The following is a 22,980-nucleotide window of genomic DNA, read 5'->3' as shown; positions in this document are numbered from 1 at the left end:
TAAACAGCTAAGATGAGTTAAGGAAGTGAAAGTAGTGAAGTGAAGGAAGTAAAGTGGAAAAGGAGGAAAGTAAGAGTGGTGACAGGAAAGAAAGAGAGTGGAAAGCCTGAAGTTGTCCAGCTGTGTGCAGGACAGAGTCAGCAAGGTCAGCAACGGCGGTGATTGTCTGGAGGGGTGACCGTTTGGAAGTTCCTGGAAGGACCGCGGACGGGTAGTGGCCCGGCGGTCTGGAGCAGTGTACAAAGGACAGTCAGCACCAGGGCAGGGGCCTCTCGGACCCCGGCAAGGCTAGGAGTCGCCATAATTTGCCAAATCCGTCAGTGAAGGGGACGTAGATTCTCCCAACAACCAAGTCCCGATTGAAGGCAACAGCCCAACCATTACAGTAGAGACACCGCCACCGCCAGGGCACCAGTTTCTAAGGGCCAGCGCCTGCGGGCAAAGAGTAGAGCTCCTCCGGTCCAGCTTGAAGCCGGGGAGCGGGTTACCGGTGGGAACGCATCGAGACCATCAACAACATCAGGTGCAGGGAAAAGGGACATCACCGTCACCTACTGGGGAAAGCAAGTGCAGCCGTCTGTGGGAACCGTCTTTCCAGCCGTGTGTTTTACAGAGAACTGTGTCAACGTCTCATGCTGAGTGAGTACCACAGTGCCGCAAGGCACAGCGCTGCCCCCGCGTCCCTGCGTCCGCCAGGCCCTGCATCTCCCCCCTCATCACTGGGCCCCGGGATCACCAACCCCTACCCACGGAGGGGCAACACAACAACTTGCTGCTTCACACCATCACTCCCGGGATCCCCACACCGAGCAGCGGTGGTGCTAACAAATCACCACAACCGTGGGTGGCGTCACGGACAATAACCAATCCCTACACCCAAAATCCCCTTTCACTCACGGGCGAGGAGCGCCGCTCGAGAACCCCCGGGATCCGGCCCACCGCTTGAGCCACCACTGAGCAGCAGCAGCCGGACCCGAGCAGAGGGGTGAGCGCAGTGCTGACACCCTCCTCCCCGCCCGCGACAGATAGATGGATGGTTCAGATGAGGATAGACGACGGCTCGGATGAGGGTAGAAGATAGAAGGACAACTTGGATGAGGATAGACAGAGAGTTCAGATGAGGACAGACGCACAGCTTGGATGAGGATATATGGATAGCTCAGTTGAGGATAGACGGATGGCTTGGATGAGGGTAGATGGACAGACGGACGGTTTGGATGAGGATAGACAGAGAGTTCGGATGAGGATAGACGGACAGACGCACGGCTTGGATTAGGATATACGGATAGCTCAGTTGAGGGTAGACGGATGGCTTGGATGAGGGTAGATGGACAGACGGACGGCTCGTATGAGGATAGATGTATAGACAACGGCTCGGATAAGGGTAGAAGATAGAAGGACAGCTTGGATGAGGATAGACAGAGTTTGAATGAGGAAAGACGGACAGACGGACGGCTTGGATGAGGATAGACAGGCGGCTCGGAAAAGGATAGACGGACGCCAAAAGAACAGCGCTCCTTGATGGCACAGCGATGGATTCGATGCATGACAGACAACAGTCATAACTAACGGCTCCCCCTGGAGGCTGCCCACTTCCATTACAGTGTCCATCACTATAATGGGGAAAAAAGTCACATGGTGCGTATAACGGAATATGCAACTGTGCGAAAACCCGGGGGTCATTTATGGAAACGTGTTGCTACAGCCACATACACAATATTTAACTTTTTTTTCTTTATCTGCTTCCATATTTTAGACTTTTTTTTATCCATAACTATTTCAATTTTTCAATAGGATTAAGTTTGTTTGTTTTTTACCTTTTTTTGGAACAAACCTGAACAAACAAACAATGCAAATATGGTCCCAACCCATCGCCTTCGGGACTTTGGGGAGTTTTTTTTAGCTTTTTTTTAACAAATCTGAATAAGCCGACAATGCAAACAAGGTTCCAACTCATTTCCTTCTAGACTTTCTTTTTTTTTTTAATCTTTTTTTGGAATAAATCCGAATAATAATAATATTTATTCACTTATTTAGCACTATTAGTTCCACAGCGCTTTACATACACTGGCAACTCTGTCCCCATTGGGGCTCACAATCGAAATTCCCTATCACTAGGTCATTGGAGTGTAGGAGGAAACCGGAGAACCCGGTGGAAACACGGGGAGAACATACAAACTCCTTGCAAATGTTATCCTTGCTGGGATTTGAACCCCGGACACCAGTGCTGCAAGACTGCAGTGCTAACCACTGAGCCACCAGGCGAATAAATAAATGTAAACATGGTTCCAACTCATCGCCTAGACTTTCTTTTTGTGTTACCTTTTTTTGGAACAAATCTGAATAATAATAATATTTACTCATTTATATAGCACTATTAGTTCCACAGCACTTTACATACATTGGCAACACTGTCCCCATTGGAGCTCACAATCTAAATTCCCTATCTGTATGTCTTTGGAGTGTGGGAGGAAACCGGAGAACCCTGAGGAAACCCACGCAAACACGGGGGAGAACATACAAACTTTTTTCAGTGTTGTCCTTGGTGGGATTTGAACCCGGCACACCAGCGCTGCAAGACTGCAGCGCTAACCACTGAGTCATCAGGCAAATAAAGAAATGCAAACATGGGTCCAACTCATCGCCTAGACTTTTTGCTTTACTATTTTTTAGCAGAAATCTGAATAATAATAATATTATTTATTCACTTATATAGAGCTATTTGTTCCACAGCGCTTTACATACATTGGCAACACTGTCCCTGTTGTGGCTCACAATCTATATGCCCTATCAGTATGTCTTTGGAGTGTGGAAGGAAACCGGAGAACCTGGAGGGAACCCACAGAAAGGCTTTGTTCACACAGGGCTTTTTTGGTAAGTTTTTTTCCTGACCAAAACCTGATCTTGTGGCTGGAAATCTGCGTTTTTGGTGTGTTTTGGTGCATTTTTCATGCGTTTTTGCTGCAGATTTGGTGCGTATTTGCTGCTTTTTTTTCTACAAAATGTGTTGTATCAATGAAAAAACGTTGCAAATCTGCAACAAAGAATTCACATGCTAATACTTTAAAAACCTGACCAAAAACGCAGGTATTTGACAAAACGTACAGGAAATAAACCTGATGTGCGTGCGTGCGTGTGTGTGTGCGTGTGTGCGTGCGTGTGTGTGTATGAGAATTCAGAAATGTCATAGACTTTGCTGCTGCTGTAAAAAGCAGCTTTTTATTAGCATGGATGTGCATAAAATCAAGGCAAATCTGCAGCTAAAAAAAGCAGCAAAAACCAAAAAAGGCCTGTGTGAACAAAGCGAAACATGGGGAGAACATACAAACTTTTTGCAGATATTGTCCTTGGAGGGATTTGAAGCCTGGACACCAGCGCTGCAAGAGAGTAGTGCTAACCACTGAGTCACCGTGCAAGCAAACAAGGTTCCAACCCATCACCTTCTAGATTTTTTTTTTGTTTTACCTTTTTTGGACCAAATCTGAATAATAATATTTATTCACTTATAGCGCTATTAATTCCACAGTGCTTTCCATACATTGGCAACACTGTCCCCATTGGGGCTCACGATCTAAATTCCTTATCAGTATGGTCTTTGGAGTGTGGGAGGAAACCGAAGAACCTGGAGGAAATCCATGCTAAATCGGGGAGAACATACAAACTCCTTGGTGGGATTTGAACCCCGGACACCAGCATTGCAAGACTGCAGTGCTAACCACTGAGTCACCAGGCGAATAAATAAATGCAAACATGGTTCCAACTCACCGCCTTCTAGACTTTCTTTTTGTTTTACCTTTTTTTGGAACAAATCTGAATAATAATATTTATTTACTTATATAGAGCTATTATTAGTTCCACAGCGCTTTCCATACATTGACAACACTGTCCCCATTGGGGCTCACAATCTAAATTCCCTATCTGTATGTCTTTGAAGTGTGGGAGGAAACCGGAGAACCCAGAGGAAACCCACACAAACACGGGGAGAACATACAAACTCCTTGCAGATGTCCTTGGAGGGATTTGAACCCTGGACACCAGCGCTGCAAGAATAACCACTGAGTCACCAGGCAAATAAATAAATGCAAACATGGTTCCAACTCATCGCCTTCTAGACTTTCTTTTTGTTTTACCTTTTTTTGGAACAAATCTGACTAATAATAATAATTTTTATTTACTAATATAGAGCTATTAGTTCCACAGCGCTTTCCATACATTGGCAACACTGTCCCCATTGGGGCTCACAATCTGGAGTCCCTATCAGTAGGTCTTTGGAGAGTGGGAGGAAACCGAAAAACCTGGAGAAAACCTGCGCAAACACAGGGAAAACATACAAACTTCTTGCAGATGTTGTCCTTGGAGGGATTTGAACCCTGGACACCAGCGCTGCAAGACTGCAGTGCTAACCACTGAGTACCAGGCGAATAAATAAATGCAAACATGGTTCCAACTCATCGCCTTCTAGACTTTCTTTTTGTTTTACCTTTTTTTGGAACAAATCTAATAGTAATAATATTTACTTATATAGAGCTATTAGTTCCACAGCACTTTCCATACATTGGCAACACTGTCCCCATTGGGGCTCACAATCTAAATTCCTTATCAGTATGTCTTTAGAGTGTGGGAGGAAACCGGAGAACCTGGAGGGAACCCACAGAAACACGGGGAGAACATACAAACTTCTTGCAAATATTTTCCTTGGTGGGATTTGAACCCTGGACACCAGAGCTGCAAGACTGCAGTGCTAACCACTGAGTCACCGTGCAAGCAAACAAGCAATGCAAACACAGTTCCGAGCCATCGCTTTCTAAACTTTTTTTTACCATTTTTTGGAACAAATCTGAACAGACAATACAAGCCATCGCCTTCTCGTGCATACTAGAATGGACTAATCTCACAAATAATGCGCAAAATTAGAAAAAAAACCACTGAAATGCATTGGGAGCCGTACAGTGCTCTACCTACTCATCCCCGCTGTGTCCGATGCTCCCAGCTCTGCTACATCCTATTTCCGCACGTCCTCGTCCGTGATGGGAAGAAAGGCAGAGTTTCTGGAAAACATTACTTCCCGATGAGCCTCTAATCTTCGAGATGCTTTCCTACGCCAAAATCCGCCAACTTCTGCCCCACGTGAAGAGTCAGCACTATATCCTTATTGTGTTCATTTCACAACTTCTGCGGAAAAAAGGAAACTAATCCACCAAAACGCGTTACATTATCCGAGAGGATGCCATGATCCGTCGTCAGAGGCTCCAAAGAATAAAAAGTTGGGTTTCTTTTGGCAAAGAACATTTCTCCATGTGGTGGGAAAAGTGTTCTGGCTGAAATCCCCTAGTTGTGTCCGTCCCCAGGAGCTGAGCGCCGCTGCTCCTCCTCGCTCCACATTCTCTCTGCTGAGTGATGGTCATGAGGAGGATCAGATGTTGTAAGAGGAGAGGTGGAGAGAAGCCGGTGTGGGAGGAAGGACGGATCATTTTCTCCTACCAGTCTTGTGTTTCTGCTTTGCCAGCTGTGACTGCGCTCATTAGGAACCAGGGCTGGCTGGCAAATTTGAGCCTGGGGGGCAAGCACACGAGTGGCCCACGAGTCGCGACCCATCATTATCTTACATACCATACACTTTATTGATCCCGAGGGAAATTGTAGTATATATACCAAATTAGAGGTAATGAGGCTACAAAAAGACTAACGCTGGTTGTTATCGGGATCGTACACACCTAAGCAAGTCTGTATGGCCTAATGTTACACGGACGTGTTCTGTCCATTTTTTTCACGGACACAACACTTCGATTTTCCGTTTTCCGTCTTCGGTTTCTCCTCCCCTTCGTCTAATGCCCCCATCACACGTCCGACGTGTCAAAACTGCGTATTGCCCTCCGTGTGCCGTGTTTATGGCACACATGTGTGGCGCCCCAGGACCTGGTCGCCACAACAGCATTGCCCTCCCAAAGGGTTAATGCTGAGCCTGGAGGTAATTGGGAGGTCCATTGGCCAGCAAGTTTAACATCCAACGCAGTTCTCCCTCCGGCCAGCAGGGGGAGCTCTGAACCTGGGATTCCAGGAAGCATTCCTTAAGTCTGGCCTGGGGGAGGAAGTAGTGGTCAGTCTGTAGAGAGAAGTGGAAGGAAGCAGACGCAGAGTGAGCTGTCCTGTGGATCTGGGGCCTAGAGCTAGAGTAGCTTGGCCCAGGGAAGCAGGAGTAGCAGAGAGGCAGAGAAGAGACTCGGACATCGGAGTCTGTGGCCACCAGGGCTTAAAATACTCCCTGGTAGCCGAATCCGAAGGGCAGGAGAGCTGCAAGCACCTGGCCCATAAACAGCCCGAAGGTACAGCTGCAGCATCAGGGCCCGGTGTGGACTCCAGCAGAGAAGCACCAGAGAGGGCCTGCGCAGCCTACCACAGAGGGAAAGGGACGTACCACCGGTCCCAGCAGCAAAGAGGGCCATTGCTGGATCCAGAGAAGCAGGGTCCTATCGTAGTAAAGAAAGGAACAGGAGTAGGCCTCATACTCAGCTGGCCAGAAAGATCACCCCAAGTACTTCCAGGCCGACCGGATCCCCATCACCACCTCTAACGGTCTCCCAGGATTGGACTGTTCCTAAAGTAAAAGAGGAGAAGATAAAGAGACTGTTGTTTGTGCCTGGTTCTTTCCTTGCCTGTCGGCCCTGCACCGTGTTAGCCACACAACACCATAGACTTTCACGAGCGCTAACAGTGTCCCCGGGGCTCCGCTCCACCTGTGGGGAGCAGTACCACCATTGCTGCCGTATCATCACCCCGGAGGCCTCACACAGCAGCGGCGGCTTAATAGCCGCAGACCACAGGTGGCGTCACAAAACAAATACTTTAATTGCTCCCAAGTCACCAGCCATATTAAACTGACACCCACCAGGGCCACGGAGTCGGGCCCCGCCACCACTGACGTCCCCCGGACTAGTCCGGCCCGGCACCGGGTGTCCCATAGCCCTGGGGTGGGCGAGTCACATGCGTTCTCCGTGTGATAACACATGGAGAACAGGAACTTTCTGCTCACCTGTCCCTGGCAAACAAAGAAAAGGAAACTGAGTTTTATAAGGCCTTGCATAATCAAAGACAGACACGCACCCAATAATTTATAGGAATATTTATTATTAGAAAGATCAATAAATAGGGGCACTGTCATAAGGTAAAGACATAAAATACTGACAGTGATTTGGAAAGCAAAGAATCAGAGGTGTCCCATACTAGGACCTCAACAGCATCATATTGTATAAGAAAATTAATTCCAACATTATAAAGTGCAATGAATGGCCCAGTCAGTCAATAGGAACAGCCCAGCAGGGCACATACAATTGCAGGGACAATAACCTGTATTTAGAGTTGGAGCCAGTGCTTACCCATGTAAAGGTGCCAATATGAACGCCGTATCAAAGGTCCAGGTAGTAGAGGGGGGAAGCCCCGACACGTTTCGCAGAAAAGCTTCCTCGGGGGGCAGCGTGACCCTGTATAGTGAGCCCCTTGTATATATAGTGTGGTGAAAATAATACATAATTGCCGCCTTTTTAGGCGCCGCATGCCCTGTGACAATGCTCGAGTCCCGCGCGTCACTTCCGGGTCTCCCAGCGGAAGTGACGCTCACAAGGGGAACGTCACCACACGCTGAACGGAGCTCTTCAGTGCGCGCGAGATCTCAGGCAGCACAGGGCATGTGTGGCGCCCTGGACAAGCCAGGGGCCACAGGTAACAACACACACACCCCCCCACCCCCAGCAGTTCACAGCAGTCATCCCCAGTGAGACCTGATTTCTTCCTCGGGTTCAGACAGACACACCAGGTGGGCAGATAGGCACGCCCACCGAGGAGTCTAGCTGGCCTTAGGCAGGAAACAAGTTCAGACAAGTCCAGGCAGAGGAAGAGAGAGGAGGTCTGCAGAGAGGCAGACGCAGACTGGGGCCTAGGTTGGAGCCTTGGTCCCTCGTGTAGCCAGTGAGGCAGACGGTAGTGGCCGTCTGCAGGAGCCGGGAAGACAGTCTTGGTGGAACCGTAGGTAGCCGGGACAGGGTAGTGGCCCATCCGGTACCGAACCGGGGAGCCAGCTGGAAACCGGAGCACAGGAGGAGCGTACACGAAGGGGCAGGAAAGGACTTACACTACCAAACTGGGTCAGGGGAAAAACACCGCAGCCGCCTGTGGGACCCGTCCATCCAGCCGTTTGTTTGACCAGAGACTCTGTGTAAATTACCGGCTGAGTGAGTACCACCGTTCCGTGCGGCACAGCGCTGCCCCCGCGACCCTGCACCTCACCAGGTCCCGTAACCCGCCTGCCATCCATCCCTACCCCCCTCACTGGGCCCCGAGACAACCAACCCCCCCTACCCACGGAGGGGAGAACCAACATCCAAGCTGCTCCCTGTCACCGCTCCCGGGATCCCCGTCTAGAGCAGCGGTGGTGTCACCAATATCACCACAACCGTGGGTGGCGTCACGGACAATAACCAAATCCCCACAATCAATAATCCCCTCCCTTTTCACTCACGGGCGAGTAGCGCCGCTCGAGTCCCCGGGATCCAGCCCACCGCTCGAGCCACCACCGAGCAGCAGCAGCAGCCGCAGCAGCAGCGGCCGGACCCGAGCAGTGGGAGAGCGCAGCGTCCCCTCCTCCGCCCGCGACACATGCGAATCACGCGCGGCCTTATTGGATGCTGGCAAATCCGTAAGTAAGTAAGGAACGCTGCCCTAAACATATATATCAGTGTACCATGATAGCGGACATAATCCCCCCAGTATATAATAAAGTCTAAACTGGGACACAAAGCTAAAGGGTGCCCCAAAATAGTAAGTGTCCACCGTAATTCAGAGGGTATAGATAAAATACAAACATATCCGGGTTCAAACATCCAAGAGAGCACAGTGTATAAACAACCCACAAATACTGTGTACCGCAAGGGGATAGCCAATTGACCATAAGACTGACACATATCAGTCACCTACTGATTCAGGGCGGAGACAAATCAAAGGGGGGGGCATAGCAATATTCTCACAAAATCAGAGGGGGGTAAATTTTATAAGTTTTTCAGGGATATTACCATGTATTCATGAAGGAGAAGAAGGAAATTCATATACATATATATATATATATATATATATATATATATAAACAAGTGAATATATAGTCAACGTATTCCCAAGTGAAAAGAGAATACATATAGCATATATCAATTGATTCAAACATGAGACAATAATTTCTATAAAAATATATATATATGTATATGTATAACATTGCAATTTTACAATAATAAATGAGATCATTAAAGACATACACTTAGATACTCCAGTATGATTCAGGAACAGGACCAAAGAACACATACGCCATCATAGATAGAGGGGGACCACAGAATCTTCCCCAAAATTATCATTTGATACCCCAGGTACCTCCTTAGATAGACAGTACGCAGACATGGTCCTGCATTGGATCAAGGTGGAGATAAAGAAGGAAAAACAAAAAACAGTAAGGGACACACAAATAAATGTGCATATGCGTATCCTCCCCATAGAATATATAGTCAAAGTGCTGACTCATAACAATTATGAGTTTTCGTACTCATGGGGAAGGAGACGCACATACACAATTAAGGCTACTTTCACACATCCGGTTTGAGCCGTGCGGCTCAATCCGGCTGTGAAACCTATGTAACGGATGCGGCGAAAACACCGCATCCTTTGCATAAGTTTTTACATGTGGCCGGTCCGGTTTGTTCCGGTTGCGGCACGCTACTGAGCATGCGCAGTGGAAAAAACCGCATGCGGCGGCCGGATGCGTTTTTTTCCGCATTGCGCCGCATCCGGCATCCATAGGCATGCATTGAAAATGTGCCGCAGCGGCCGGATGCGGCGCGATGCGTTTTTTTTTGCCGGAGCAAAAAACGTTGCAGGCAACGTTCTATCCGGCCGCCGCATCGGCTAACTCTGCCACATGCAGCAAAAACTGGACCAAACGCAAGCCCCTGCGGCACAATATGGCACTAATGTAAGTCTATGCAAAAAAAACCGCAACCGGCGTTACAAAAGCCGGTTGCGGTTTTTCTGCAGAACGCCGTATTGTGCCGCAGAGCAAAAATCCGGATGTGTGAAAGTAGCCTAAGGCTACAAAACATACCCCCACATATAAAGCCAAGTCAGATACACCTGTCCCTGGCGTTGCTGTCCGTGGTGCTGATCTTCGGTCTCCGGTCCTGCCGACTCCACCGCTGCTGCTGCTTCCGGCCCGCAGTTGAGTGAATATTCATGAGCATAATGAGCGGGGGTCAGAAGCAAGTGTCAGCAGCGGCAGAGATAGCAGCGCTGGAGAAGGTGAGTATAGAAATTATTTGTATTTCACAGGCACGTGTGTTTTCTCCGGTGCGTGTCACACGAATCACATCCGTGTGCGGTCCGGGTGACACCCGAAAGCCAGAGAAAAACGGACATATCTATGTGTGGAGCACACGTATGCTCCACACGAACACACGGTCCATGGCAAAACACGCACGTGAGCGCAGACCCATTGATTTTAATGGGTCTACATGTGCCCGTGTCTCCGGCACGTGAGGAAAGAGACCTAACACGTACCAGAGACACGGACGTGTGAAGGAGGCCTAAGAGCCATAACGTTTTTCATTTGTCCATCAATATAGCCATATGAGGGCTCGTTTTTTGCGGGACTAGTTGTACTTTTCAACAACACCATTCAATCTACCCTATATTTTTCTGAAAAAAACAGGATAAAATTCCAAGTGCGGTGAAATTGCAAAAAAAATTGCGCTTTTGTCGTCATTTTCCGAGACCCGTAGCGTTCTCATTTTTCGGGATCTGGGGCTCAGTGAAGGCTTATTTTTTTGTGCCTTGAGCTGACGTTTTTAATTATACCATTTTTGGATAGATGTGATGTTTTTATCGCCTGTTATTGCGTTTTACTGCAACGTTGCGACAACCAAAAAACATAATTCTGCAGTTTTGATTTGTTTCTCACTACACCGTGTACCGATCAGATTAATTGATTTTAGATTTTGATACATCAGAAATTTCTGAACGCGGCGATACCAAATATGTGTATTTTTTATTATTATTATTATTATTATTATTATTATTATTAATGGGACTAAATGGGGTGATTTGGACATTTATTTTGGGGGTGTTTTTTCATATTTTTTAAAACTTTTTTTTACATATTTTATTGATTTTATTAGTCGTATTAGGAGACTTGAAGCTGACACGGTCTCATCAGAGCGATGCATGAGCATGGCTCTGTATAGCAGAAATGCTGCTCTCCTGCAAATGCCAGCGCTCATAGGAAGCGAGTCATGACAGTAACAGGGGTCATCATCTGACCCCATGATGTCATAACAACCCAATGGCCTTAGATCACACTGTCAGTATTTGACAGTGCGATCTAAGGAGTTAACAGTGATGGGTGGATCTTCAATCTCCGATCCACACATGCCTGTTAGGGCCGTTTCACACATCTCGGCACGGATCCGCCACACTCCAGTACAGTGCAATACAGTACAATGGCATTGCGGCAAGCTCCAGTCACATGCTGTCATGTAAAACAAGAATGACGCGGAGACACCATGACATGTTTCTCAACGCTGGCAGAAAAACTAGCCAGGTCTTTCACCAGGAAGGAACAACCACGGGAAGGGCAGTCTCCAGTCAAGGAAACCACCTGTGCCAAAACATGGTATCCATCCACAGACAGCTGTGATGTAATGGTGTCTCCGCGGCATTCTTGTTTTGCATCTTTTCCCAGGGGGCCGTGTTCTAGTGTCACTGCGTTGAGAAACACGTGATGGTGTCTCCGCAGTGTTGGATGTTGATCTCACCGAGGTCAACCATCTTTACACATGCTGTCATGTGACCGGAGCATGTGACCGGAGCTTGCCGCGATGCCATTGTACAGTATTAGACTGTACTGGATTGTGCCGGATGTGTGAAACGGGCCTTAGCTCAACATTTCGGCTGATAAAATCAGCAGACATGTGTGGGGAATAAACCCGCATTAACGGGCCATACACGACCAATGTCATATAGGTACGTCGTTGGTCGTTAAGGGGTTAAAAAAATGTTCCTGTGCTGAGATAATATACAGTACAGTGCTGCCCAAAAGTATTGGCACCCCTGGAATTCTGTCAGATAATACTCAGTTTCTTCCTGAAAATGATTGCAATCACAAATTCTTTGGTATTATCTTCATTTAATTTGTCTTCAATGAAAAAAAAATAAATTGTCATAAAGCCAAATTGGATATAATTCCACACCAAACATAAAAAAGTGGGTGGACAAAAGTATTGGCACTGTTTGAAAAATCATGTGATGCTTCTCTAATTTGTGTAATTAACAGCGCCTGTAACTTACCTGTGGCACCTAACAGGTGTTGGCAATAACTAAATCACACTTGTAGCCAGTTGACATGGATTAAAGTTGACAACCTCTGTCCTGTGTCCTTGTGTGCACCACATTGAGCATGGAGAAAAGAAAGAAGACCAAAGAACTGTCTGAGGACTTGAGAATCCAAATTGTGAGGAAGCATGAGCAATCTCAAGGCTACAAGTCCATCTCCAAAGACCTGAAAGTTCCTGTGTCTACGGTGCGCAGTGTCATCAAGAAGTGTAAAGCCCATGGCACTGTGGCTAACCTCCCTAGATGTGGAGGAAAAGAAAAATTGACGAGAGATTTCAACACAAGATTGTGCGGATGGTGGATGAAGAACCTCGACTAACATCCAAACAGCTTCAAGCTGCCCTGCAGTCCGAGGGTACGACAGTGTCAACCCGTACTATCCGTCGGCGTCTGAATGAAAAGGGACTGTGTGGTAGGATACCCAGGAAGACCCCACTTCTTACCCCGAGACATAAAAAAGCCAGGCTGGAGTTTGCCAAAACTCACCTGAGAAAGCCTAAAACGTTTTGGAAGAATGTTCTCTGGTCAGATGAGACAAAAGTAGAGCTTTTTGGGAAAAGCCATCAACAAAAAACAAAAAAAAAAGAGGCATTCAAAGAAAAGAAAAGAACACGGTCCCTACAGTCAAACATGGCGGAGGTTCCCTGATGTTTTGGGGTTGCTTTGCTGCCTCTGGCACTGGACTGCTTGACCGTGTGCATGGCATTATGAAGTCTGAAGACAACCAACAAATTTTGCAGCATAATGTAGGGCCCAGTGTGAGAAAGCTGGGTCTCCCTCAGAGGTCATGGGTCTTCCAGCAGGACAATGACCCAAAGCACACTTCAAAAAGCACTAGAAAATGGTTTGAGAGAAAGCACTGGAGACTACTAAAGTGGCCAGCAATGAGTCCAGAACTGAACCCCATAGAACACCTGTAGAGAGATCTCAAAATTGCAGTTTGGAGAAGGCACCTTCAAATCTCAGGGACCTGGAGCACTTTGCCAAAGAAGAATGGTCTAAAATTCTAGCAGTGCATAAGGATAAGGCTGCACATCAAAGTTAGATAATAGTATAATGCTATAAGCATACCGAAAAATATTGAAGCATACAATGAAAAATGCCACTTGCTAACTTGAAAGTGTGAATAATGAATTGCATACCTGCCATGAATATTAGGAAAAAGGAGATATTTAGCAATCGCATTGATCAATGTAACTGAGCCCCAAAACCTCGTCAAGGTATATCTCTATATTGGGGTCCCTAGCTCTATGACCCTAACTGTGTGTCATCTCATTGCAATTAAAGACTGCTGTGTGTGGAGAGGGGTAGCCAAGGACTTTCTTTTATACCGTAGGAGATGGAAAAAACATGGCCGAAAGTGGCGGAGCTGTGTTCACATTCAGAAAAAAACTTCATAATACTAAATAGGATAATTGAAGTGAGCACTAATATATTATGAGTTATTATTATTATGAGCATTAATATATTATTAAAATTCCAGCAGAGCATTGTAAGAAACTCATTGATGGTTACCGGAAGCGGTTGTTCGCAGTTATTTTGGCTAAAGGTTGTGCAACCAAGTATTAGGTGTACTTTACACGTTGCGACATCGCTAGTGATTGCTAGTGATGTCCAGCGCGATAGCTCCCGCCCCCGTCGCACATGCGATATGTGGTGATTGCTGCCGTAGCGAACATTATCGCTACGGCAGCATCACACGCACATACCTTGTCGGTGATGTCACGGTGACTGCCGAACAATCCCTCCCTCAAGGGGGAGGTGCGTTCGGCGTCACTGTGACGTCACTAAGCGGCCGGCCAATAGAAGCGGAGGGGCGGAGATGAGCGGGACGTAACCTCCTACCCACCTCCTTCCTTCCACATTGCTGGCGGGACGCAGGTAAGCAGATGTTTGTCGTTCCTGCGGCTTCACACACAGCGATGTGTGGTGCTGCAGGAACGACAAACAACATCGTACCGGCAGCAGTAACGATATTATGGAAAGGAGCGACGTGTCACTGATCAACGATTTTTTACGTTTTTCCAATCAGTGCTCGTCGCTCCTAGGGCTTACACGCTGCGATGTCGGTAACGGCGCCGGATATGTGTCACTAATGACGTGACCCCGACGATATGTCGTTACCAATGTCGCAGCGTGTAAAGCCCGCCTTAGGCTAAGGGTGCCAATACTTTTGTCTGGCCCATTTTTGGAGTTTTGTGTGAAATGATCAATGATTTGATTTTTGTTTCATTCTCTTTTGTGTTTTTTCATTGTAAGCAAAACAAATGAAGATAATAATACCAAAGAATTTGTGATTACAATCATTTTCAAGAAGAAACTAGAAACTGAGTATTATCTGACAGAATTGCAGGGGTGCCAATACTTTTGGCCAGCACTGTATATGCCCCTGCTATGTGCTGTGTAATGGCTATGTCTGACCGTACAGGGACATGGTCTGCTCATACTAAATGTCTTGGGCAGGGGAGGAAACAAAAAAGTATACAGACATTACAGCACGGGATCACAGATGATTCTTTTTGTGAGGTAAAACATTTCTCTGACTGTTTTGGGTTTTTTTTCTAAATGTTTTACCTCACAGAAAGAATTATTTGCAATACCATGCTGTATACTCTTTTGTGTTCTCCACTGCCCAGTAGCTATGGTATTATCAAACCATGTCCCTGTACGGTCAGACTTGGCCATTACACAGCACTTAGCAGGGGCACATATATAAGATTATCTCAGCACAGGGACATTTTATATAAACACATCCAATTGTGAAATTATTATTATTATTATTATTATTATTATTATTATTATTACAAGATCTATTGATTAAAATGAACTTTGTTAGTGGGACAAATCCCTTTAATGTGCCGTCCTACAGATGCAGCCGTGGTCAGTGATATAATATTATAATAACCGTATCTCTAGATATCATACCAAAAGAGAAATCTTTATAAAATTCACCATTCAAGGAACTCTGCACATCAAACAGACTTTATACAGAAATATCTTCACCAAAGGCATGATGCTATTTTGGTGAAAAAGGAAAAAATATATTTACATCCTCTGTAAAAAAAACAACAAAGTACATCTAAAATATAATATAAATTAAATATAGTTGCCTCCTTTTAAAAGTGCTGCGCTAATCTTACCTAGAGATACTTAACACTGGCCATTAAGGCTATGTGCGCACGTTGCGTGTTATCATGCTTTCACACTGCGTTCTGCACCGCAGCGTAAAAGCATGCGTGTTGCGTCCCCAGCACAATCTATGAAGATTGTGCAAATTCCATCCGCACATTGCGTTTTAGAACGCAGTGTTTCAGATGCTGCCAAGACGCTGCGTTCTAATAAGCAACATGTTACTTCTTTTGTGCGTTTTGGTTGCATTTTCCACCCACTCACTCTTTCTGTCTGTCAATGTCGGTCTCTCTCTGTCTGTCTGTCGGTGTCTCTGTCTCTCTGTATGTATCCCTCTCCCCCCCCCACTCTCATACTCACCAATCACCGGCGCGGCGCTGCACAGCTGTCGCACTGCGGCGGCTTCTCCAGCTTTTGAAAATGCCGGCCGCTTATTATTCCATCTCGTATTCACTGCTTCCCCCGCCCACCGGCGCCTATGATTGGTTGCATTCAGATGCGCCCCCATGCTGAGTGACAGCTGTCTCACTGCAACCAATCACAGCCGCCGGTGGGCGGGTCTATGTAGTGGAGTAAAATAAATAATTAAAAGAAAACGGCGTGCGGTCCCCCCAATTTTGATACCAGCCAAGATAAAGCCACACGGCTGAAAGCTGGTATTCTCAGGATGGGGAGCCCCATGTTATGGGGAGCCCCCCAGCCTAAAAATATCAGCCAGCAGACGCCCGGAATTGCCGCATCAATTACATGCGACAGTCCTGGGACTCTACCTGGCTCATCCAAAATTGCCCTGATGTGGTGGCAATCTGGGTAATAGGGAGTTAATGGCAGCCCATAGCTGTCACTAAGTCTTACGTTAATCATTGCAGGCGTCTATGAGAGACCCCCAATGATTAACCTGTAAGTGAAAGTAAATAAACACATACACCCAAAAAAATCCTTTATTTGAAATAAAAGACAAAAAAACACCCTCTTTCACCACTTTATTAAAATCCCCAAACATCCCTCCAGGTCCAGCGTAATCCTCACGAGGTCCCACGATGCATCCAGCTCTGCTACATGAAGCTGACAGGAGCGGCCGTAGAACCGCCGCTCCTGTCAGCTCCACGCAGAAACTGAAGTGAGTTGCAATGTCAACGGAGACGTCACTCAGGATACCCGTGGCCACAGGTCCTGGGTGGAGGACTCGAGCTGGCCGAGGGTAACCTGAGTGACAGCTCATTTCAGTCACTTAGGAGACTTGCGGTCACCGGTGAGTCCTTCACCTGTGATCGCAAATCAAGCCGCGGCACACGCACAGAGCCGCGCGATCACAATGAAGTCTGGTGAAGTTCATCCGAGTTCATTCTTATCGCGTGGCACTGTCTCGCAGCCAGCCATGCTCTTTTTGACAGTGTGGTCCCACTCGGATCTGCTGAAAGTCTATAGGGATAAAGCAGAGCCGAGTGGGACCGCACTGTCAAAAATGTGTGTTCTGGATGCTTTTCCCACTCTGTCTATGGCAGATCAAGCATCCAGAACGCATGAATTCTGCAGTAACAATGCGTCTCAGAACGCAGCTTTTCGCCTGCGTTCTGAGACGCACATGCAGTGACTTACACGCTGCGGAATAGAACGCAACGTGCGTACATAGCCGACAGGCTGACTGCCAAAACACTGCCCTGTGCAAATTGGTGATCTGTTGCCAAAAACAACGTTCTGCCAAAAAAAATGTGCTGCCAAAAATTTAGCCCTGTGCGCACTGCGTTTTTATCCGCGTTTTTTTTTTTGCAATTTTACTGCAGAAATTTCTTGAGAAAATGGTTGTAACCTTTCTGCAGACATTCCCCAGCAAAACCTATGGAAAAAAAAAAATAGCTGTGCGCACACTGCGTTTTTTTCTCAAGAAAATTCTTTCTACAGAATTTCTTGAGAAAAAGAATGTGCATGTCACTTCTTTTCTGCAGGTACCTAAGTTTTTTGCCATAGATGATGATAAAAAAAAACGCAGGGACCAACATGCGGAAAAAACGCATCAAAAACGCATCAAACATGAGGTAAAAATGCGGTAAAAGCGCATGAGTTATTGGTGCGGTTTTTTAACGCAAGTGCGCTAATCTTTCAGACTTAAGAAATTTCTTGAGAAAAATCCTTTTTCTAGTGCGCACAGGGCCTTAAAATTATTTCACCCAATGAATGAGTGTTTTGCCCATTCGTCGATTAATGGCAGCTTGTTCAGGCTGCATGATTATCGGGAAACAAAAGTTCCTAGGAACCCTCCTTCACAATAATCGGCCATTGTAACTGGATTTCTTGGGTCGTTCGCATCACAATCTCAACATTGGTCAAATGAGGACATGTTACAGAAAAAATAGATAAAAAGGACAGGAGGCCCAACTTTGCAAATCCCTAGATTATTAGGCTATGTGCCCACGCTGCGGAAAATGCGCGGATTTTGCCGCGGATTTCTCACGGAAAAGCCGCGGATTTCCCGAAAATCTGCAGCTCAGGCCCTTCCTAGCCATTTCTATGGCGTTTTGGAAATGCTGTGCCCACGCTGCGGATTTTTCCGCAGCGGATTTTGATCCGGAAAAATCTGCAACATGTCAATTATTGTTGCGGATTTTCATTCGGATTTTGGCTTTAAAATTGGGAAAGAAAAAAAAAAAATCCGCCCCAAAATCCGCATCAAATCCGCGGTAAATCCGCGGCAAATCCGCACCTTTGAAAAGGTGCGGATTTTGCGGGAAAGCTGCGGATTTTGATGCAGAAAAATCCGCAGCTACATTCTCCCGTGGACACATAGCCTTATGGTCAAATGTAGTACACGTAAGCTTATGGAGATTGAATCCATGGAATAGGCCCTGAGCCCAGGGCTACGACAAGCACTGAGCACCCCTCATTTGTATATGGAATAAAACTTTTTTTTTGTGGGGAAAAACTACAAATACTGAGGTAAAAAACTGACCAAATACTGAACGTGTGCACGTGGCCTTAGTGTTGGTACTGCAGCCTTCCTCCCTTAGGCCACGTGCACACATTGAGTATTTGGTGACTTTTTTACCTCAGTATTTGTAGCCAAAATCAGGAATGGGTAAAAAAATACATATGTATAATAGAAACACGGGCACCACTTCTTCATTTTTCACTCATTCCTGGTTTTGGCTCACAAATACTGAGGTAAAAAAACGTGGTTTTAGCCTCTATAATGTGAGTTTTTACTTGTGTGAATGTGTGAACATGGCCTTAAGGTCGGAGTCACACTTGCGAGTGTCTTGCGTGAGTCTCAAATCGCATCACCCCGCACGGCCTGATGCTCTCTGGAAACAAGCGTCTCAGCTGCATAGAAATACATGCAGCCAATCCGCTCCTGTCAGAAAAGTGTGCGGCCGTGCTGGCAATGCGAGACTCACAAGTGTGACTCCAGCCTGATACTGAGGTAAAAAACTGACCAAATACTCAATGTGTGCACCTGGCCCAAGGGAGGAAGGCTGCAGTACCAAGGCCACGTGGTCACATCGAGTATTTGGTGAGTTTTTTACCTCAGTATTTGTAGCGAAAACCAGGAGTGGGTGATAAATGTAGCCAGATATGTTTTTTTAAACTGTAAAACCATAGTACGCTGTGCTTTTCTATGCTTCTAAATAAATATATATATATATATATATATGTATATATATATGTATATATATAAGAGCCAATGTGATTACTCGTAGTTAATCGCTAATGCCGCCCACCCTCCCATTACCACATGTGGCTCCGCCTCATCCATTACCACACGCAGCTCCGCCCCCCCTCCCATTACCACACGCAGCTCTGCCCACCTTCCATTACCACACGCAGCTCTGCCCACCTTCCATTACCACACGCAGCTCTGCCCACCTTCCATTACCACACGCAGCTCTGCCCACCTTCCATTACCACACGCAGCTCTGCCCACCTTCCATTACCACACGCAGCTCTGCCTACCTTCCATTACCACACGCAGCTCTGCCCACCTTCCATTACCACACGCAGCTCTGCCCACCTTCCATTACCACACGCAGCTCTGCCCACCTTCCATTACCACACGCAGCTCTGCCCATCTTCCATTACCACACGCAGCTCTGCCCACCTTCCATTACCACACGCAGCTCTGCCCACCTTCCATTACCACACGCAGCTCTTCCCCCCCTCCCATTACCACACGCAGCTATGCCCACCTTCCATTACCACACGCAGCTCTGCCCACCTTCCATTACCACATGCAGCTCTGCCCACCTTCCATTACCACACGCAGCTCTGCCCACCTTCCATTACCACACGCAGCTATGCCCACCTTCCATTACCACACGCAGCTCTGCCCACCTTCCATTACCACACGCAGCTATGCCCACCTTCCATTACCACACGCAGCTCTGCCCACCTTCCATTACCACACGCAGCTATGCCCACCTTCCATTACCACACGCAGCTATGCCCACCTTCCATTACCACACGCAGCTCTGCCCACCTTCCATTACCACAGGCGGCTCTGCCCCCCGTCCATTACCACACGCAGCTCTGCCCACCTTCCATTACCACAGGCGGCTCTGCCCCCCGTCCATTACCACAGGCGGCTCCGCCCCCCCATCCATTACCGAAGGCGGCTCTGTCCCCCGTCCATTACCACACGGGGCTCCGCCCCTCCCTGCTCCCACCCCCGCTCATTAGCACACAGGGCCCCGCCCATTACCACATGTGGCTCCGCCCCCCCACACGCGGCTCCGCCCCACATATTAAAGACGCGGTTCCGCCCCATCCAGCACCATGACAACCAGCACAGCAGAGTCCTGCATACCTGAGGAACTGATCATATGACCCCTGACTCCTCCCCTCCATGTGACATCATCACAGGTCCTGTAAGCACAGAGACAAGTCCTGTTGTGTACATTGCACACTCACACATCTCAAGCTGATTCAGCCAATGACAGACAAAGGGCGCATTTTGCAAATTGTAACTCGCAGTATTTTCCCGTCACATTTTCGTTCCACTGTCACTACTATTACGACGTCCTGCTTTCCGTGTATCATTGGGATTCGTGTTGCCAGTCAACAATTATCAACTTCCTTTCCACGTAATTCAAACACTTTAACTAAGGTAAACGTACATTTAATTGCATTCACATTCTTCCAAATAACCCCCAATATGCCGGGAAACACGCCAATATTCAACTCTGCAGTGTAGTGCCACAGTGATTAACCCTTACACCTTTAGCTGTATACAGCTAGCTGTATACAGATTGGGGCACAGTATATGTGGCGCCCCTGAGGCTTCAATTGCCACAGGGTACTGCACCTCATTTACGGTGCAGTATTCATCTCGGTTAAGGAGGGGGTTAATCACCGGTTTTTCCACATTCTACCTTACATACAGCTTAGGTGCCTTCTCACTAGGGAGCTGGACTAGTGTAGGCTGGGGGGTGTCCATCACGACGCATGGGACTTTCCCGGTCACTAGGACAACCACCTGGGGGGCGGGCACCACTTGGGGTAGAAGTAGGAGCAACCACACACTCTCGACAGTCAAGTCGGGACTACAGTTCTGGCGACACAACACCACCTTCTTCTCTTCTTTCACGGGGCCTGAGGCTTGGAGCGGGAAGCTCAGCCCGGGTTCCTCACTCCTGGAGGGGTATCTCTTGGAAAGGACACTTTCAAATACCGGTGGCTATCTCTAACTTAACCGGGATTGGCTGGAGCCCAATACGGTGGTGACCGGTACCTCCCGGGCAAGCTAAAGACAGTGAGTAAAAGACCTGGAACCGCAGCAGCTGACTCAGCCTTTTGATTGCCCTCTCTCTGCGCTTCGGCGCTAACAGCCACCACTACTCCCCTTATCATTCTCCCCAGGCCCGCTCCACCTGTGGGGAGCAGAACCATCCTTGCTGCTACAACTATCCGCCCAGGAGGACAGCGACAGCTGCGGCGGATAATCCCTGGCCACGTACCGCAGGTGGCATCTTGAGACAATCATCCTCATCCACTACTACCCCCATCATCCCATCCATTCCCCCTTCCGTGGACACCTCACGGTCACGAAACGGGCAGGCCACCTGTGACATCCCCTGACCCTTTACCACCCCAGTGACGAGTATTCCCCAGGCCCCGTGGGGTGCTCCATATACCCTTGGGGGGAGCTGTATACCCTTTGGGGGGAAGGACAGCTGTATACCATTGGAGGCGAGGAGAGCTGTATACCCTTGGGGGAGAGCTGTATACCAGGGAGGTGAGCTGTATACCCTTGGGGGGAAGAGAGCAGTATACCCTTGGGGGGAAAGCTGTATACCCTTGGGGGAGAGGAGCTGTATACCTTTGGGGGAGGGGAGCTGTATACCCTTGGGGGAGAGCTGTATACCCTTGGGGGAGATCTGTATACCAGGGAGGTGAGCTGTATACCAGGGAGATGAGCTGTATACCCTTGGGGGAAGAGAGCTGTATACCCTTGGGGGAAAGCTGTATACCCTTGGGGGGGAGGGGAGCTGTATACCTTTGGGGGAGGGGAGCTGTATACTCTTGGGGGGAAGGGAGCTGTATACCCTTGAAGGGAGAGCTGTACACCCTTTGGGGGAAGGACAGCTGTATACCTTTGGGGGTAGCTATATATCAGGGAGGTGAGCTGAATACCCTTGGGGGAGGAGAGCTGTATACCCTTGAGGATGAGAGCTGTATACCTTTGGAGAGCTATATACCAGGGAGGTGAGCTGTATACCCTTGGGGGGGAGAGCTGTATACCCTTGGGGGCAGAGCTGTATACCGGAGGAGAGCTGTATACCCTTGGGGGGAGGGAACCTGTATGGCCTTGGGGGGAAAGCTGTATAAACTTGAGGGGAGGGGAGCTGTATACCCTTGGGGGGAGGAGAGTTGTATAACCTTGGGGGGAAGGGAGGTGTATACCTTTGGGGGGAGCTACAGTGCTGGCCAAAAGTATTGGCACCCCTGCAATTCTGTCAGATAATACTCAGTTTCTTCATGAAAATGATTGCAATCACAAATTCTTTGGTATTATCTTCATTTGTTTTGCTTGCAATGAAAAAACACAAAAGAGAATGAAACAAAAATCAAATCATTGGTCATTTCACACAAAACTCCAAAAATGGGCCAGACAAAAGTATTGGCACCCTTAGCCTAATACTTGGTTGCACAACCTTTAGCCAAAATTACTGCGAACAACCGCTTCAGGTAACCATCAATGAGTTTCTTACAATGCTCTGCAGGAATTTTAGACCATTCTTCTTTGGCAAACTGCTCCAGGTCCCTGAGATTTGAAGGTGCCTTCTCAAAACTGCCATTTTGAGATTTCTCCACAGGTGTTCTATGGGGTTCAGGTCTGGACTCATTGCTGGCCACTTTAGTAGTCTCCAGTGCTTTCTATCAAACCATTTTCTAGTGCTTTTTGAAGTGTGTTTTGGGTCATTGTCCTGCTGGAAGACCCATGAC

At 47.6% G+C, this 22,980-nt stretch overlaps 1 protein-coding gene across 3 annotated transcripts in view; it reads right to left on the bottom strand.

Moving 5' to 3' along the window:
- Window positions 1-22,980, bottom strand: part of ST3GAL5 (ST3 beta-galactoside alpha-2,3-sialyltransferase 5) — a 196,614-nt gene that overhangs the window by 57,053 nt on the left and 116,581 nt on the right. Inside the window, exon 1 of one of the 3 annotated variants that reach the window (XM_075332669.1) lies at window positions 4,949-5,380. The exons of 1 other annotated variant lie outside the window; for it this stretch is intronic. The gene's annotated coding sequence lies outside the window, so the exon portion shown is untranslated. Of the gene's footprint in view, window positions 1-4,948; window positions 5,381-22,980 lie in introns of those variants that run through there. One more of the 3 variants, XM_075332661.1, reaches the window with a different exon arrangement.

Source organism: Anomaloglossus baeobatrachus, chromosome 1, assembly GCF_048569485.1.
Source record: "Anomaloglossus baeobatrachus isolate aAnoBae1 chromosome 1, aAnoBae1.hap1, whole genome shotgun sequence".
In the NCBI taxonomy this organism is placed as follows: domain Eukaryota; kingdom Metazoa; phylum Chordata; class Amphibia; order Anura; family Aromobatidae; genus Anomaloglossus; species Anomaloglossus baeobatrachus.
The sequence above is the reverse complement of the archived record's forward strand: the minus strand, read 5'-3'. Positions and strand labels throughout refer to the sequence as shown.